This window comes from Callorhinchus milii, unplaced genomic scaffold (genome assembly GCF_018977255.1).
Source record: "Callorhinchus milii isolate IMCB2004 unplaced genomic scaffold, IMCB_Cmil_1.0 Scaffold6, whole genome shotgun sequence".
NCBI classification, from domain to species: Eukaryota; Metazoa; Chordata; class Chondrichthyes; order Chimaeriformes; family Callorhinchidae; genus Callorhinchus; species Callorhinchus milii.
The window spans coordinates 21,741,193-21,761,664 of record NW_024704747.1 but is presented as its reverse complement, the minus strand read 5'-3'; positions in this window follow the sequence as shown (position 1 = coordinate 21,761,664).

Genomic DNA, 20,472 nt, shown 5'->3' with positions numbered 1-20,472 from the left:
TTCAAGAGCTTGTGGCTGAGTGCTGCTCTGACAATAATTCTGATGCATTTCTAAGACTTGAAACAAGGGTCTTAGATGAAGTATATCTCCTATCAGCAGAAAAGAACAACCGTCAGACAAGTTACTCTGCATAGCATTGTGCCTTATTACAGGAGTGAAAGTCCCAGACTCTCATACCTTAAACTGCTGCTCAGGTTAGGAATTTTCTTTTGAAATCTATGCCCTCTAGTTCTGCTCTCACAATTTATATCATGCTATCTTAGGTTTGTTTTTTAATACTGCGTAATACTAGATACATCTACTTCACCTATGCCCTCCCATCACTTTAAAGACTTGGATAATGTCCTTTCTTAATGTTCAGTTCTTTAATATTCTTCCTACTCTCTCCCCCCCACACCCCACCACCCCACCTCCCAAGAAAACAGCTTCATTGCGTCTGGTTTTGGGTCCCAGAATTACCCTTTTCTCCTCTTCCCTGAATTCTTTACAATGGTTACACAGTTTTTTTGGATGAGATAAGAGATTCCAACAAAAACTACCTAAGTAGCAATGTTTTACCTACAGTCTTTACATGCTATTTATTATTTGCTGAATTTTTACAATATTTCAAAAACTGCTCTTTGTCTAATTTATTTCTAAATAAAAATCTAAGGATCCAGAGTACAACCTTGTGGAACTCAGCATGTGGAAATCCTCCAGGGAAAAGCTTTTTCCAACCATTGTTACCTTCTGCTTCCTGCTACACAGCCATTTTCTTAAATTAAGCAGCTAATTTACTGTTAGTTTCACGATGAGCTTTAACCTTCTTTAAAAGCTTCATCTGTTAAACTTTATCAAAAGCTTTCCGAACATCCAAGTAAATTCTATCCAGTGGATAGCCCTCCTCCATTAGAGTAGTTACTTTCTCAAATAATTAGTGTAATTCTGTGAAGCATGAACCTCCTAATTGCATGTTGACTGCTCCTAATAGTGATGTTCTCTTTAGATGATCATTGACAGCATTGTTCCTTTCCAAAGTTCAAAGCCCACCTCAAAACATATTCTCTAACCATGTTTTCAGTCATCTGTCCCCTCCCGACCCTCTTTGGTTCCCAATCGCAAGGGTACATACACAGCCAGCAATGTCAAACACTTTGAGACGTCCTCTCGATGTGAAAGGTGCAATACAATGTAAATTGTATTATATTTTCCCCAGATGTTGGGTTAATAGGTTCAATACTGTGCAGACTCAAGTTTCATGGGTTAACATTGCTGTCTACCTGTCCAGCGACAATATTAGCGGAATTCTGAAAAATATTAACCAGAATCTCACCAATTTCCTCTCACAGTTCTTTGCTAGCAAAACGGTCATCTTTGACTTTGAAAGCTTCTCCTTTGTCTGGCACCAATTGTTAATACATGTATTGTATTAACTCTCCTCTTTGACTGTGCCTTTGGTCACCCTCCTTCCTCCCCTGCCCTTCACCCTCCCCGATCCCAACCCCCAGCTCAGGTCCAAAACACCAGCGCCTTGGGACGTACTCCCGACATGAAAGGCGTTATACAAATGTAATTTCTTTGTTGTTATATTGCTCTATTAGATTCATTTTCAGTCTCTTCAGGGGACCTTGAGATTTGAAAGCCTTCAGAACTCTAAAATGTTGAAATATTATATTCCACTTTTTAAATCTTAACATTTGCCCCTAAGCCATTATACTATACTATATAGAGAGCAAGCAAAGCAGACATGGATTGCTATAAATGGCCCCAAATGGTTTGCTACTAGCAAGCTTTGCATCCAACATGTTCATATGTAGTAGCACACATTGGGATTTTAAAGTGTTCTCCACATGTACAAATAGGCTGCAAACAAGGAGTTTATTTCCAAGGGTGTTCACTGTGCATCATAAAGCAATAGTTCAGGCTTGAAGACTTTCTCTCGGCATTTGCTTCCCTTGTGAAAATCAAACGACTGCAGGGAGTTGTGATTTAATGAGGCTTTGTCTTTGACAACTTTTCAAAAATAGTTTTTGGGGTAAAATCCTGAATGTTGACGACATAATTTCCTTTTTAAAGTATTGCAGGGGCCTTTTAAGGATTTAAAGAGCAGAATCGTGGAAATTAAATTGGGATAACTATCAGGAGCAATGATGTGATTACTCATTTCAAGGTGAATCCAGTCCTCTTCTGAGCCATTTCTCACACATTGTGTACTTTCAAAAAGGGGTCGCTGGATATGAATCAAGTGCTTTGTGTAACTCTACTTGTCACTGGACCCTAGACAGAGCTTATTTTGCCATATATTGTTACCTTCTGCTTCCAATTTGCTTGGCCTTAGACAGTTTCAAGTAGCTAATTTACCATTAGTTTAACTAGGGATAAGCGTCATACATTAGAGTTTCAAAAGCAATAAAAATTTCATCAAATTAAATACCACATTGGTATAACCTCAAGGCATTCTTGTTTGGGAGTTTTCTTTTGAACTCTTCCCGTAATTTACTTTCACCTTTCCCAATGCTGCTTTTATTATTGGGTTTAATGTGGAACAATGGACCCTTTTAGTAAAAGGAACAATTGACTAATCTTCTTATGCCAGTTGGCTGCTTAACTTTCCTGGACCGTGGCTTTAGTTGTGAAATTTGTGAAGCAATGGCACAGGTAGGACCATAGCGTTTTTAGAAATAAAGCAATGAAACTAAAAATAAAAGCAGCTCAATCAGATAATGTGTGTTCCTGCATGAATGGAGTTGCCCAATGATAAAACAGTAATTTAACATCAAAGTAAGGCATCCCTGATAATGAAGTGTTCCCACCTGTCATTCATCGGTGTGTCATCCTGGACTATCTGTTGACCAGTTTACTTTAGTACCTGACGATTCATTATTCAGTATAATACTATCCAACATTTTATATAAGCAAGCTATCCTTAAGTCTTGTTGCACTGTTTCAATTGCCCATTCATTATGTCTCACTGCACATTCACTCCACACGTGTGTCAGGCAAATTCACTTCATAGCCTCGTTGCCTTCATTTCGCTTAAAGTGGGATGAACAATGCACATTATCGAAAGTATTCATTACACAATTACTTGCAAGCTATAGAGTAGATTCTGCACATCTGCTCAACAACTGGTTTACACTGGAAATAAAATTATGGCTTCTGTAACTGCCATGTAACAAAATCAAAACAACCTGTAATCGTCAGCGTGCTTTTGAAGTTTTCTTGCTCATTTACTGAGTTTGCAATTTGATGCAGTTAGTAGCACTCTTCCTTCTAGGTCAAGAGATTGTGGGTTCAAACCTACCTCAAACCTTGAGCTCATAATCCAATCTAAGACTCCAGTGTTGTGATGGGAGAGGACTGGGTTGACAGAGGTGCAGTCTTTCAACAGTGATATTAAATCCATTATTTTTTAATATTCCTCATATTTTATACTCTAAAAACATCTGATTTTAAAACTGTGTCAACATTATCAGTTGGGTTAATTAACACATATCCAAGCATTCACTAATGGAATTTGACCACAGCAAACAGAAATAAAACCTCTCTGAATTTCTGTAGGCTTGAAAAATAAAAATAAATACTTAACAGTGAGAATGATATTTGGATTAGAGTTGTGTACTGGATGAGCAGATTCATCAGTAGATTTATCGGGCAGATTGAGTTGTTCAAGATTATAAATTATTTCACAGTAACTTGAGTACTGTAAGTGCAAACTCCAATGAATAATAAAAAGCATTAGGTACGGATACAACCTGGTAATAACCCAAACACAGCTGGTTGCTCAAGCTAGAATATTCATGCTACTAAATCTATATTAATAAAACGACAATGCCTGTCTGTCTGTGTGTCAGTGTATCTGACAATCATGCAATAACCGATTGAAGTAGAGACATGATTTATACTTCATCAGAAAGGTCTTGCAACTGGCAGTGTCATGGGCATATTTTTTGAGGGGGGATCTCCTAGCGTTGATGAGCTATATTAAAAAATGCTTTAATTAAGCCCCAAAATATGAGGTATGCATCGTATTCTGCAACTACGTAGTGACAGAGGAAAGCACACACCATTCAGAGAGATACATCTATATTCTGCAACAAATGTATGGCACGTTCTTCTGGTTGTCATGGGAGCTAGAGTCCTCCCATGTGGGACATACAAAGAGAGATACTCCGAGAGAAAGATTGAGATAGTGAGAGAAACTGAGAGAGACAGAGAGGGAGAGAGACTGGGAGCGAGAGACTACGAGAGAGAGAGAGAGAGAGAGAGAGAGAAAATATATAATAAAATGTAGTGACTGTGTGTTTTGAGGGAGAGACAGAGAAAGACTGAGAGAGAAACAGACTGCGAAAGAGAGAGAGACTGAGTGAGAGAGAGAGAGAGAGAGGGAGAGACTGAGAGAGAGAGACTAAGAGAGACTGAGAGAGAGAGAGAGAGAGACTGAGAGAGAAAATATATTAAAGGAATCCTCCCAGCTGAGTATAGGTAAAGATGAAATGTCTATGTGTCTGTCTGTGTGTCAATCTACATTCCATATTGCATCCTTTGGTTGCAACAGGTACAGCTAGTAATATATAAAGGCATTAACACATCCACATGATTGTGAACTGCAAGATGGTATTTAATTTAAAAGAGGATGAGGAACATCTGTTTGTTGGGTTTTAAGCTAATTCCGTCTTGAATTCTCTCCTCATTTTGGGGGCTTTTCTATAATCTGTTTTATTAATTAACTTGGCATAAATTAAATAGAATGCAGTGTTCTTTTCATATGGCTAGGTTATACATGGAGTCCTGTAGCTCAGTGGTTAGAGCACTCGCCTTTCAAGCGAGACACCTGGGTTCAATTCCAGGCAGAGGGCGAAACCTCGGGCAAGTTTCCTTACTCCACACGCCTAATAATCATCCCTCCAAAGCAAAAAACAATAATAAATTGGTCATTTTCAATCCACGACTGTTTGTGGGACACTGCTGTGTGCAATTGGCTGCCTCGTTTCGCCCACAAATATATAGTCAATTCACTTTACATCATATTATCAGCCAGTTCATCCTTTAAGAAGGGTGCAATTGTGACAGTCTTACTCCCCTAACCAAAGGTTAGTTTTTGCCAGTGTGATAGAAAAGATGGATCTTCCTGCATTTCTCAATTCTGAGGCTTGGTTTGATTTTCTCTTCTATTCATTGTTGTTGGAGGCTTCTCTTGGCAGTAGCAGAAATTGCAGGAGAAATACGATAGTCTTTAGTTACACTTATCGACCAGCAATGACATCGCTAGATCAGCGGGGAAGCTTGCCATTCCTCCTACCGTCTTCCCTTAACTACATATCCCTTTTTCAAACAGCTAAAAACAATATAATACTGCTTCCGATTGTAGAGCAATTCAGAGCAGGATACTTTATTTATGTTCTGCTGTTCTGAATCTCTCTCGCTGGGGATCTGAGGGGAACTCTAGAGCTGCCCAAATGTGCCCTTGCGCAGAGCTCTGCTAACGAATGATAAATAGTCGTCATTTTTTAAAGTTATTAGAGTGCCAAGAATGCAACTGTTTCTTTTGATGATGAGTGACTTCAATACTGCCAATAATAAATAATAATCTTTGCATATGATATGGCGCCTTACACCTTCGAGATGACTCAAAGCGCTTCACAGAGTATACTGTAAAGTGATTTGACTGTATATTTTGCATATTTAATACTCCAGAGCAGTTTGATATTCACTACAGTAATTTTGTTTTGGCATTTCCTTTTTCCTCCACTCTCTGCTATCATTCAATGCAAATATTTTCACAACCAATTTAAATGAGAATCAATTAATTTTTAATGTGAACGCCTAGATAGACAGTAGGTACATGCTGGCTATTTGACATTGGTGTTGTGGTGCCCAATCCTGCTGTTTTAATCCCCCAAATGTTTAGACTTCTTATTGTCTTTATTTCACTGTTGTGTACCTCATTTTAACGTATTAAAGCAATGACTGTGTAAACATGCTGTGTACTGCTGGATCCCCTTTTTTATTGCCCAGTAATTGTTATATAAAACGGTACAAGAGGGTTTGTGTTTACTGTGGTTATGTTCAAGGGTTTAGGTTAAAGATAGCGTTGTTTCATATCAATTAACACAAGGAAAGCATGATGAAATGTCACAAACTTTACTCCACAAATATACAGTCAATTCACTTTACAGTCTATTCTGTGAAGCACTTTGAGACGTTTAGAAGACGTGAAAACCGCTATATAAAATGCAAGGATTATTATTATTATCGGTGCTCTTCCTTCAGAAATTGCTAACACTCCAGTCCCCTTGTATTGTAGGTATCAGCTAGGTGAGTCTGACCTCTGTGCCTCTCTGGAATCCTGGTAGTGAGGAGTCTGAATCCTATTTTCTGGTGCTTCATAATCACTGCAGATTGCTCTATTCATTTTCGTTTCCATTTCTCGAATGGTTGGGATCCAAACCTCGAGCATTTATGAATCTTCAGCCCTATTCATGCACTTACCTCCTGCTGCTCCACTGCAGATTAGAGTAACAGAGATCAGTCACATTCTGTCAACAAATCTGTTTGGTCTAAAGTCTCGCCTTCCTGTCTCACAATATAGCCACTCAAGTCAGCACTCTAATCTGCAGGCGAGCAATGTTACATGCTTATAAGTAGTTTCCTACCAATCTGTGCGAAATTGATGTGCTGAATGCATCAAAATCCACCCAGGTAAAGTAGACAAGGACCTTCAAGTTTCACTGTAATGAGTGCCTTTCCCTGCTTTAAGATGAACTCTTCTGGTTCAGTGGTGATTATTTATATCTCTCTGATGCAGCTGTGAGTTTTGCCTAATTGCAAAACCCACCAGACGAAAGAAGGTCTGTAATACAATTTCGAGGATTGCTCTTCCAGTACATAATCCTATGTGTGAACTGAATGGTGCTGTGTGCACTTGAAAGGGCGCTACTTAAATTTAGTAGCTAAATGTGAATCTCAGGTACGAATGTCAATCCTATTTGAAAGTGGAAAAGTTGATCTGTGCAAAAAAAGTACATGTTCCATTCTGGGCACAGAGAGGAACAGACTATATGAACTGGAAAAGCCTCATTGCAGAAAGTTAGGTTTCAAATATCTCATCCATCTCTGATTTCAATATCAAAATATCTAACCAGATTTTTTTTCTAATATCTTACAACACTTATATGTAGTGCTGCACACAGAAGTCTAAACTTTTAGGGAAATAAACTACTGATAACTTGTCACACCGAGAGAAAAGAGCTCAGAGAAGAGTTATCCAGAGCAGCGAGTTAGGCATATGTATAAATATATAAGTAAATGCGGCCGAAATATTGACAGCATGATGACTGAAGTGGTAGTGACAAGTTAAGCCAGGGGTTGAGTTCTCAGAAATTTACTGTACATAGATCATGCATGATTGGTGACAATGATATATTGAGATAAAAGATATAATCTGTGATAATGTGAATTACTGAATGGGTTAAAATATTCCACCAAGTCTAAAAGTATAATGAAAAATCTGCCGGATGTTTTTTTTTCATGACCTGCATGTCGTGTGGGTGCGAAGAGATTTTTTCCTGTTGATTTGGATTCCCAGGCCTGTTTCTCGGGCAGTTCCTTCTCCTGTCGTAAACAATGAGCCTGGTTTCAAACACAAACAGTGCACTGTCCAGCTCTTGCTGATGAATGAAAGCCTGTACCAAAACATGTTGGACTTTTTATGTCAATGCATTGCTGCCTTCCCTTTTTTTTTGCCTTGTAGCGCTTACAGTATTAATAATAGTCATATTTGTATTGATATCACCCCCTTACAGCCAGCTGTTTTAGCAGAGATTGTGATTCTATGAAAGATGGTGTCCCCAAGGTTAAAAGTTCATAAAAGGATATGCTTTGACCCAGTTATTGGGAGAAAGATAACAGCTGGCATTTCATTTCAGTCACAGCGTCAGAGCGCTGAATGTAGAACTCCCGTAGAATTCTCAATCCGTATAGCGAGTATATTTCAGTTAATTTTTGTTGCTCATTCAGAAGAGATGTACCAGGAGCTGTTTTACACTTGTTATACACAGTGGTAGCTTGACCCACTTCCAAGTCAGGCGTAGGACAGACAAAGAGTAAAGCTCCCTTCACTCTGCTCCAACAAGGGGCTCTATCAGACCCTGAACACGGAAGTAGCAATCTTTCGGTTAGATCTTTATCATTAGGTTTCCCATAATAAAAAACTGTAATCAAAATATTTATTGCTATTTTTACTGATCAGGGAATAATAATCCCAAATGTGCTTTAGCCACTTCCTGCTTCACCAGTCTAAAATTTCAATTTCCTACATTTGTCATCTATATGTGACCTCAATGTGAAAAAAATTAGTTTAGTAACAATTTATGCTATGGTGGGCAGTTTGGGTTGTGGAGATCCCCACTGCGAACAGACCTGAGATTGCTTTAGTTCACTCTGATAAAATCTTCAGAGCCAGCAGAGAGAGGAGAAGTTTTATTCCACCACAAGATCATGAGATCGGTTCAGATGAAGAAGCCCCTTTGACTCATCTGATCTCGTCCTTCCAGAACACCCACCGTAATATCCTCCAATCACAGCACCAAGCAGTGTTTTTTTTTACTCAGTGTCCTGGCCTCAACCACCCTTCCTACCAACCTGTTCCAGTCATTAATCACCATCTGGGTAAAGAAAAACTTCCTGGTGTCTGACTTGAAGTTACCCTTTGCCCATCAGTCTGAGTGGGATTCGAACTCAAGTCTCAAGAGGCAAAAAAAAACAGTGTGTTTAACCCACTGCATCACCCAGGAAGCGCACATCTGTTTTGTTTTTGCGTGCAGTGTACAATACCAACAGAACTGTATGACCACTTGATAACGTTCAAGTAATATTCATGTGGGTCATGATGAAATTCACATAACAATGTTTTATCTGCATTAAACAATGTAAAACGTGCAAAATATCCACATATGTTTTTCAAATCTTGATGATTATGCAGATAACCTAAACAGACAATAAAGTTCAAGCTGAATTCCATTACACCGTTGGGTCAGGATGGAGCTGTAAAGTGATTTTATCTGGTTTATCCCAGCATCACACCATCTCATTAGACCTATTACTTGCAGCGCTGTTTTCTTGTTAGAATGATTTTGAAATAAACGTGCCTGCACTGTGAACAGAACAAAGGGAATCCAATTAATCATTTCTAAATGAACGGCAACTCATTTAAACAGAATAAACGTCTTGGAAGTACACCACACTGGGCTCAGTTTTATTCCTTTGCAGGTCTGTGCTATTTGCATTGTGTGTCACATTCCACGTCTGGGTTCGAAAAGTGCTGGATTCTGCAGTGCACTTATGTACTCAGTTGGCACCGCATATTATGCATATTATCAGCTATAAAATGTTCTGTATGACTGGTTTGTGCATTAATGTGTAAAGAAGATTGCCTGTATGGATGCTGAAAGCTAAATTTCAACAACACATATGGGTTTTACCATAAAGTGCAGCGGAATAAGAGAGACAGCCACAGGAAATCGACCACCGAAACAACACAACAACAACAACAAGATTCTATTCATAGAGCACCTTTCATGTTGGGAGGACGTCCCAAGGCGCTGTACCCGAGGACCCGAGCAGGGGGGAATTGGTCAGGGTGAGGGGAGGGAAGGGAGGGAGCGAGGAGGGGGTAGAGAGTCGAGAGGGGAGCTGAAGACACGGTCAAAGAGAAAGGTTTTGAGACCGGCCTTGAAGGAGGAAAGGGAGGAAGCGGCGAAGGCACTGGGGGATAGAGTTCCAGAGCCTCGGGGCTGAGAGCCCGGCCACCGATGGTAGGGCGGTTGGGGCGGGGGATGTGGAGCAGACCGGAGCCAGAGGAACGGAGGGTACGGGCAGGTAGGTAGGGGAATAGTAGGTCAGAGAGGTAGGAGGGAGCGAGGCCGTGAATGGCCTTGTAGGTGAGGATGAGGATCTTGAAATCGATCCTCTGGGGGATGGGGAGCCAGTGGAGGCGAGCGAGGGTGGGAGTGATGTGGTCTCGAAGCCTGGTGCGGGACAGTACACGAGCTGCAGAGTTCTGAATGACCTGCAGCTTGTGGAGGGAGGTGCCGGGAAGGCCGGCGAGGAGAGAGTTCCCATAGTCCAGCCTTGAGGTGACAAAGGCGTGGACCAGGGTTTCAGCAGCGTGAGGGGTGAGGTAGTGCCGTAGTCTGGCGATATTCCGGAGGTGATGGAAGGCGGTGCCAGTTGTGACGCGGATATGAGGGAAAAAGGACAGCTCAGGGTCGAACAGAACCCCGAGGTTCCTGACTGGCTTTGAGAGGTGGAGAGTGCAGCCTTGGATGCTGATGCTGTCAGTGCCTGAGGTGCGGAGGCACTGACGCGAGCCAATCAGGATGGCCTCAGTTTTACGCACGTTGAGCTGAAGAAAGTTGTCTCTCGTCCAGGACTCGATGTCGGACAGGCAGCTGTCAGGACATCGGTGGTCGTGGAGTTGAGGGTAGAGGAGGAAAGGTAGAGTTGGGTGTCATCCGCATACATGTGGAAGTTAACCCCATGTCTGCGGATGATGTCACCAAGGGGGAGCACATAGAGGGTGAAGAGGAGGGGACCAAGGACAGAGCCTTGAGGGACACCACACAACAACAACAAGATTCCATTTATAAAGCGCCTTTCACGTCAGGAGGACGTCCCAAGGCGCTGGAGGCACACGAGACAGTGCGGGGGCCGGAGGAAAAACCATTTGTGGAGACAAAGTGAAGACGGTGGGAGAGGTACGACCTAAACCACTCAAGCACAGAGCCTTGAAGGTTGAGTTGGGAGGACAAGCGGTGGAGGAGGATAGCGTGGTCGACCGTATCGAATGCTGCCGATAGGTCGAGGAGGACGAGGAGGCAGAGGGAGCCCTGGTCACAGATGGTCAGGATGTCATTGGTGACCTTGACCAGGGCAGTTTCTGTGCTATGGGCAGCACGGAAACCCGACTGAAGGGGTTCAAATAATGAATGGGTGGAGAGGAAAGAGCGCAGCTGGGAGGCGACAACTCGTTCCAGGACCTTGGACAGGAAGGGGAAGTTGGAGATGGGCCGGTAGTTTGATAGCTGCGACTCATCAAGGGAGGGTTTTTTCAAGGTGGGAGTGATGGTGGCAGTTTTTAAGGGAATGGTGTGAACAGAGCCAGAGGATAGGGACAGGTTGACGATGTCTGTGATATGTGAGGCAAGGAGGTGGAGCTGGGAGATGAGGAGTGGAGTGGGGATGGGGTCAAGGGAGCAGGTGGTAGGTTTCAGGGATAGGATGAGTTTGGTGACAGAGGGTGGGGAAACGGGTATGAAAGTGTGTAGGGGAGGATGGGTAGGAGTCGGAGTGTGGGAGGGAGGGGGTGGGGGGTGGGTGGATGTTGGAGGGGAAGTGACCGCGGAGCGAATTCCCTTGATTTTGGATTCAAGGAAATCCAGCATCTCCTCGCAGTGAAGGTTGGAGGAGATGACCTGCGCGGGGTGGCGGGGGGGACGGAGGAGTCGGGATGAGGTAGAAAACAGTAGCCTGGGGTTGTTCTTCTATCCTGGAGTAGAAGGACGACTTGGCCGAGGCTAGAGTGGAGCGGTAGATTTTGAGGAGGTCCAGCCAGATTTGTCGGTGGACTGTTAGGTCAGATTTGCCGCAGGTGCGTACAGCGGCCTGCACCTGGCTCTTCAGTGAGCAGAGGTGGGTGGTGAACCAGGGGGAGGAGCGAGAGTAGGAGACAGTACGGGAGGTGATGGGGCCAAGAGTGTCGAGTGTGGAGGAGAGGGTGTTGTGGAGGAGGGTGAGAGCAGAAGAGGGGTCAGTGAGGGTTGAAGACCAGAGGGAGAGGAGTTCAGGGGACTCCAAGGCAGCGGTTAGGGATTGCGGGGGTAACTTTTTCCAGGGGCGGTAGAAGATGGTGGTGGGTCTGGGGGAGGTGGGGAGGAGGGTGGAGGTGGTGAAGGAGATGAAGTGGTGGTCGGAGACGGCCTTGTCGGTGATAGTGACATCCGAGACACTGAGGCCCCGGGTGATCACCAAGTCGAGTGGGTGGCCGTGACTGTGAGTGGGGGAGTTGATGTGGAGGGAGAGGTTGAGCGAGGAGAGCAGGGAAGAGAAGTCTGAGGAGATGGAGCAGGAGGGGGTGAAGTGCAGGTTGAAGTCGCCCAGGATGATGAGGAGATCAGAGCAGAGGCAGAGAGATGTAAGAAGTGTCGAAATATCGGAGATGAAGGTGGGAGAGGTTTTAAGGGGCCGGTAGAGGAGGAGGATTTTGAGTGAGAGGAAGGAGGGGTGGGAGAGGGTGAGGTGCTCAAAAGAAAGATGGAAGAAAGCCTTTCATTCCATTATGCTTGTACTGGTACTCTAAAAGATATTTATCCTATTCTCCTGCCTTTTCCCCAGACCTTTTTATCTTGCTTCTTTTCAGATATTTATCTAAGAATGCAGACCTGCCACTTGCCCACATGGCTTTTCTCAACATTGTGTTTATCTAGTTTGATCAAATGGGTCAAAGGGCCATGGTTAATCCAAACCTCTCTCATTATAAGAGCCACTTTTTTGCTACTTGAGCACTGACTTCTGAATTTAATGCTCGCTTAAGGTGTAGCTGTTGAGCACAGAATTTCATTCGGATGTCTGAATGGAATACAATTGAAAACAAATGATTAGAATATTTCAAATCCCCAGTGTACTTTTATACCTTTATTTTGTTTGTTGTTCGTGGCTTGTTTAAGATACAGCAAGTTACTTGATCCTCCCAAAGCATTCACTGTTCGACACACGTACTCTGTTCTGCATAGCATTCCATGTGCAATGGCATCACGTATAATAGTAACACAATATAAGTTTAAATATTAAGCTTAAACTTTAATTTCAAAAGATTTCTGCACGCAATGCTATCAGTCATAAAGCAGACTAAAATGTGAACTTTCAAACATTGACAAGGCTCAGTCCTTCACCCTCAATCACCTCAAAAAATTCCCTTCAAAAGAGTTCAGTAACGCCATTTGAGAGATTGCTTTACGGTTGAATAATTTCCGATTTCCTCGTACTCTTTCACAGTCCTGTAAGTCCACACTATTCAAGTCCAAATACTGTACTCCATAGGACTGCACATCAATAGAAATCAGTGAGGTAAGGTTGGCTCCCTGCATACAAAACAATGCTTTGTTTGTTCAGGTTGATATTAAAGATCCCACGGCACCTATTCAAAAAGAGAAGGGAGGCTCCCTTGGTACCTTGGCCTACAATCCTCCAGATTTATTTTGGCATTCGCCTCATGGTTGTCTGTGGGATCTTGCTGACACAAATTGCAGCCTACAAGCACAGTCACTACACTTGAATGTAATTGCTTGTGAGACACTTTGAGAAAAATGCAAGTTCGTACATATTATATTATTATATTACCTTTTGTTTGGTCAGGTTCCATTTATCTCTTCTTCTCCCTCGGGACAGGGTGTAAGACTCCTGAGAATTGACAAACTGATTGTAAAGGATTGCTTATGTTGGCAAAACTGAAGTCACGAGTGTGCACTTATTACATTTAACTGGTTCAGAGGTAATTTGCAATAGTTTGTTAAGTAAATCTGTGGTTCATTTTGTCACCAGATTAGTTTAAGTTGATTTGAGCAAGGGGTCAACTGTATTAATCTGCCCACACCCACCACAACAACATACACAGAACCTTCACTTTACAACATATCATGTGAAACACCTCTGGGCACAAAGAGACACATGTGAGTCAGCCTCCTAAAGTGAAAAGGACTATATTAAATCTAAGGATTCTTCTTTTTATCAGTAATTCTTCATACCTTATCGTGATGTGTACGCCCACAAAACACAGTCGCTATACATTAAAGTAAATCCTACGAAGCACTTTGAGAGGTCCTCCTGACATAAAAGGCGCTATATAAAACACAAGGATTATTATTATTTTATTCATATATCTATCAGACCATAGGTTTTAAAAAAATATGCATTTCTTTCAGGTTGGAACCTTTTGCTGGTTGTCAATTTTTACCCAAACCCCGAGAAGCTCTTCAGATAATGTGCAAATTCTGCCCCAAATTATCGTCTTGTGACCAAATCCACTGCAGGATCAGGAATATATATCTGAAATGATGATTGTAGTAGAACTGTGTGCTGGAATCCAGGGAGGTTTTCCACTGCCTGCAGTTAATGTTTCAATGGATTATGTAAATGTAATGGCCTTTGCTGAAAGGATTTGCTTGAAACATTTTTTTTCCCTCTGTTCCTTCCATGGCCTATCTAACTGCAGTTGCAAGTGCCTTGGTGCATTGATGTTGATAGATTCCTCTCACAGCACTGAGTTAGTCAGGTTACAAATTACATGCAGCTGAAATCTTCCAGCTACATCAGGGGTGTTGTCGGAATGAGAAAATGCAAAAGATTTTGGTATGTTTTGAAGTATCTCAGAAAAAATATTTACAAAAGCATTTAAAAATGTTTAATAATCTATTAAAAAGATAGTTGCTATTGATCCACTGCAGTCAACTTTTTCCTATTTACCATTGTCTTTTTTTATTGGATCTTTTGCAATCGTGTGAGCATGTAAACAGTGCCCTATTAGATACTGACTGATTGCAGCATGTTGTGATGTACTGATGCACAAGGTAATTTTTCATTGCTGCACACAGCACAGTGCTGAAAAAATCATCGATGCTACACAGTGCTCTATTGATGACACAAGGTGAGTTTAACTCATTCATTAACTCCCAATGCATTTAAATCGGCAGAGATGAGTTGCTTTCTGCTGTCTGCCAGTCGATCCAGGTTCGTTGTTACAAATGACTTTGTCCCAAATGCTTGGAAAAAATAATTTGAAGGCTGGATTTTATTGTGTAAGAAAAAGCAACTTGCATTGATACAATACCTTTCATGGTGTAGCTTCTTGAAATGCTTGCTTGTAGCTGAAGGGTAAAAAATAATTTGACATTTGACAAAGCTCCTTTTCACATTGGGAGAATGTGTCAAAGAGCTTCACCTCAATGTAAAGTGTAGTGGCTATATTTTGTAGTTGAGCACAGCAACCAATTTGCACACAGCAATGACCGACAAACAGCCATGAAGTAAATGACCAATGTTATCTGGAAAATTGTTGGCCAGGATACTGGGAGAAACTTCCTTCTCTTTTCAAATAGTCCACCTGAGCAGAATAATGTATTTTGAAGCTTTTCCTTATACCCATGAGCTATGCAGAATATGTCATGTAAGATTAATTTGCTGTCAGGCTTTGACATGAAAAANTTATTTGAAAATAACTCTGAAATTTAATGAAATCAGAATACTTCCTGGTGTCCTGGCGAACCATACTCTATAATGGGGTCTACATTAATGGGATTACTTACTAGGTTGTGCAAACAGTGACTCCTTCTGGTAAGAGGATGGACTTTGTACCAATCTTGAAGAACCTTGCTCCATTGCAATCTACTTCCAGAGTACAGTTGCTGTGGATTTCCAGTAGGAATCCTGTTGGATCCCAATACTTCATTTAGTCATTTTACTTGCAATACAAGTTCTTTTAATTGATATTTGATTTAAATATAGATCGCCTCCGTTTTTTTTCCCCTCTTCGATTTTGGCCCTACATTATGAAAGTAAGGACTTTACGATGACAGTTGCTACACTTCGAAGTGATTCTTTCAATGGAAGTACTTCCATACTCAGTCCACCCATATTATTTGCACAGTTGAGTGGCATCGATCATTTTCACAAGATCAAAAGATTGGTTTGGATGAAGAAAGCTCTTCGGCCCATCTGAACTCATGCCTCCAGAACACCCACCCTACTGTCCTCCCATCACAGTATCAAGGGGTACAATATCCTGGCATCAACCACTCTTTCTGGCAATTCTACCAGTTCCAGTAAAAAAAAACTTCCTGGTGTCTGTCCTGAAATTGCCGTTTGGAACTCTAAATCTATTCTAAATCTATCTTTTTCTTCAATTGCATCAAAACACTTGCTTTTTTTAACTTATGAGTGTAGGGTAAAATAGAGTTAAGTTGTACTTGTATCACATTTTGTCCAGTTTGTTCTTTATAACCTTTGGATAGTCAAATGAGGTACATAATGTCTGAAGACAATTCAGCTCTCTGTAAGTAAAATTCCAAAACAAGCACCAGGTGTTATGGGGTTTGGGAAGATTTTTCTGACTATTTAGCTTTCTGTGAATATGTATCTGAATGCACATCCTCCTGAAGTGAACCTAAGGTGCATAATTGCTGCTTCATGTTACACAGTGAATCCACTTTACAATATATTCTGCGAAGCACTTTGAGACGTTCCAACAACGTGATAAGGCATAATATCGAAATGCAAGGATTTTTTTGATATTCATCTAAAACAAATTCTCAATAATTTCTAAATTATTTTTATTATTAATTGGAATTCCTATGAACGTATTAAGCATAGGTTGGCGAGAGCCAATAATAATGGAAATGAGAAAGGTGCTATGGTAATGTTTTGGGGTGTTAGTAAAGGAGGAGAATATTTTAGATAATACAGTAATTTTTATGTTTTTGGGAGGACATCTCAAATCATTTCACAGGATTCTTTACAATAACATACAGTGACTATATTTTATAGGAAACTGGCATCCAATTTGCACATAGACAGGCATGGTTCATTGTGTACTTACTGGCTGCTAAATTAAGATTTTAGAGATTGCAGATATCTACACAACCTGTCAATAACTGCAGCAGTAAAAACGTGCTTTAGTCACTATTAAAAGGAACTGGAATTCTAGGTAAAGCTGAAGATTTACCAGATGCAGAAAATTATCCCCAGTAAGCATATCTGGCTTCTGAGAATTGTTGATGTGTCTCAATCTCTTTCACATATTCAACAACAAAACAACAACAAAATTACATTTGTATAGCGTCTTTCACTTCGGGAAGATGTCCCAAGGCGCTGGGCAGACAGAGTTACGGACCTGAGCTGGGGGTCGGAGTGGGGGAGGGTGGAGGGCAGGGGGGGAAGCAGGGAGATCGAAAGTACGGTCGAAGAGGAGTGTCTTGAGGTTGGTCTTGAAGGTGGTGAGGGAGGGGGTGAGACAGAGGGATTGCGGGATGGAGTTTCAGAGGGTGGGTGCAGAGTGGCAGAAGGCCCGCCCGGTAATAGTGGGGTGAGCAAGATGGAGGACGTGATGCAGGCTGGAGACTGCTGAGTGGAGGGAGCAAGCAGGATGGTAGGGGGTTAGGAGGTCAGAGAGGTAGGGGGGGAGCAAGACCATGGAGATCTTTGAAGGTGAGGACCAGGATCTTGAACTGTAGCCTCTGTGTGATGGAAAGCCAGTGGAGTTGGGCAAGGATGGGGGTGATAGGGTCGAGGAGCCTGGTGCAGGAGAGGACACGGGCTGCAGAATTCTGGATGATCTGCAGCCTGTGGAGGGAGGAGTTGGTGCGGCTGATAAGCAGTGAATTTGCATAGTCGAGCTTTGATGTAATGAAAGCGTATATGAGGGTTTTGGTGACCTGTGGTGTGAGACAGTGTCGGAGCAGGGCGATGTTGCGGAGGGAAGCAGAGCAGGTCGTGGCACAAATGTGGGGTAGAAAGGATAGTTGAGGGTCAAACAAGACCCCAAGATTCTGGACTGGCTTAGCAAGGTTGAGTTTGCAACCATGGATGGTGATGCTGTCAGCGCCTGAGGTGAGGAGGTTCTGACAGGAGCCAACCTGGAGAACCTCGGTCTTGTTGATGTTCAACTGAAGAAAGCTAGCTCTCAGGACATTCTGTCAGGACAGCAGTGTTCCTGGAGTCAAGGTTGGAGGCAGAGAGGTAGAGTTGGGTGTCATCCGTATATATGTGGAAGTTGACCCCATGTCTACGGATGATGTCACCAAGAGGGAGCATATAGATATTGAAGAGGAGGGGACCAAGGACAGAGCCCTGAGGAACACCGCACAAGATGGTCCGGGGACTAGAGGAGAAACCATTTGAGGAGATGACGTGCAGGTGGTGTGAGAGGTATGATCTGAACCAGTCAAGGACAGCGCCGTGGAGGTTGAGGTGAGAGGAGAGGTGGTGGATGAGGATAGAGTGGTCAACGGTGTCGAAAGCAGCAGAGAGATCAAGGAAGATGAGGAGGCAGATGGAGCCCTAGTCGCAGATGGAGAGGATGTCATTTGTCACTTTGACCAGGGCTGTTTCTGTGCTGTGGGCGGCACAGAAGCCCGATTGGAGGGGTTCGAGAAGGCAGTGGCGGGAGAGGAAGGAGCAAAGCTGAGAAGCAACAACTCGTTCCAGGACCTTGGAGAAGAAGGGGAGGTTGGAGATGGGGCAGCAGATAGGGAGTAAAGAAGGGTCCAGGGAGGGTTTTTTAAGGATAGGAGTGATGACAGCATTTTTTAAAGGGGTGGAAACAGTACCAAAGGACAGGGAGAGGTTGATGATATCAGTGAGTAGAGGGACAAGGCGGTGGAGCTGGGAGGTAAGGAGAGGGGTAGGGATGGGGTCGAGGGAGCAGGTGGTGGGTTTCATCCGGGTTATGATGATGATGAGAGAGGAGGGAGTGACAGGTTCAAAGGTGTGGAGGGAGGGATAGGTAGGGGCTGGGGTGGGAGGAGGAGATGTGAAGGGGATTGCAGATGCAGTGGCAGAGGCAAATGAATGGATTCCCTTGACTTTGAATTCGAGAAAGTCCAGCATTGCCTCGCAGTTGGCATTTGAGGTGAGAATGGGTGAGGCATGAGAGGGTGGGGGGAGGAGCCAGTTCGTGATGGAGAAGAGGAACCTGAGGTTGTCCTTAGCCTCCAAGATTTAGCGGAGGCGAGGGCCGAGCAGTAGGATTTGACATGGTCCAGCCAAACCTGCCGATGGACAATTAGGTTTGATTTAAGCCAAGTGCCCTCAGAAGAATGCGCCTGGGCTTTAAGGGAGCGGTGGCTGGTGTACCAAGGTGATTTGGTAAGTAGGAGACGGTTCGGGAAGAGAGGGGAGCGAGGGAATCGAGAGTGGAGGGGAGGGAGCTGTGGAGAAGAGTGACCGAGGAGGTTAAATCATTGCGGAGGACGCCCAGAGAAGAAGGAGTTCAGATGACTCCAAGGTGGCCAAGAGGGAGGGGAGGCGAGATTTTTTTCTGGGGATGGTATGAGATGGAGGTGGGTTGGGTGGCAGTGGGGAGAGAGATTGAGGAGTTAAGGGAGATGAAGTGATGATCCGAGATCGCTCTGTCGATGATGGTAAGGTCCGAGACGGTGAGGCCCTGAGTGATCACCAAGTCGAGGTATATTCATGCAAAAAAAAATTAAATGCTCATACAAGTATTTTTCATATTCAATTGTTTCCAATATTTGAAAGAACTGGTGTTCTTTCAAGCTGAATAACCAACAGTAAAGGATGCTGAAATTCTTTCAGTATTGAGTCTAAAACAACCAATGTTTTTTTTTGGTCAGCTGGGTGTCTGACACATGAGGAAATCCATCACCATGCAGGTAACTACAAACCTGTCATGTTAATTTCAGTTGTGGCTACGTTGCTGGAATCTCTCATCAGGGACAGAGTGACTGAGCACTGGGACAACTACAAGCTAATGAAAGAGAGTCAGCAGAATTTGTGAATGTTAGGTCATGTCTAGCAAATCTAATTGAATTTTTGGAGGAGGTCACTGACAAGGTGTCTAAGAGAGTGTCTAGAGATGTCGTCTATATGGACTTTCAGAAGGCATTTGATAAGGTTTGGTAAAGAGGTTATTAGCAAAAATGAAAGCACATGGAGTCAGAGGTCATCTTGTGATGTGACTTGGTAATTGGTTGGGAGGCAGGAAACAGAAAGTAAGGATAAAGGAAATGTTCTTTGATTAGCGGGACGTGACAAGTGGTGTTTCCTAGGGGTCTGTATTTGGGCCTCAGCTTTTCACCATCTATACTAATAATCTTCCATCTATCTTCTTCTATCTTCTGTCTATCTTCTATACTAATAAAATGACAATGTCTGTCTGCGCTTCAAGAAGGATCTCAATAACCGATTGACTTAGAGACATGTTTACACCTCATCGGAAAGGTCTTGCACCTCAAGGTGACATGGGCATATTTCAGGTATCTCCTATTGTTCATGGGTTATTTCCTCCCACAAGAGTCCTCCCAGATGAGTATAGATAAACATGAAATGTCTCTCTGTGTGTCTGTCTGTATGTCAATCTACATTCCATATTGGATCCTTTGGTGTAAGTGAAACTGAAACAGGTACAGCTAGTATATATATATATATATAAACGATTTGTATGAAGGAATGGAGAGTTTCATATCCAAATTTGCAGATGTCACAAAGTTACGAGGCACAGTAAATTGTGTAGATGGGAGCAGGAAGCAGGATAGATTTTTGATAGGTACGGGTACCAAGGGATATGGGGTAAAGGTGGGTAATTTAAGCCTTTGAGACATCTCAACAATGTAATAAGGCTATATCAAATGCAAGGATTATTATTTTTATTATTAATTGGAGTGCCTATGGTTCTATGAGTGTATTAAGCACAGGTTGGCGAGA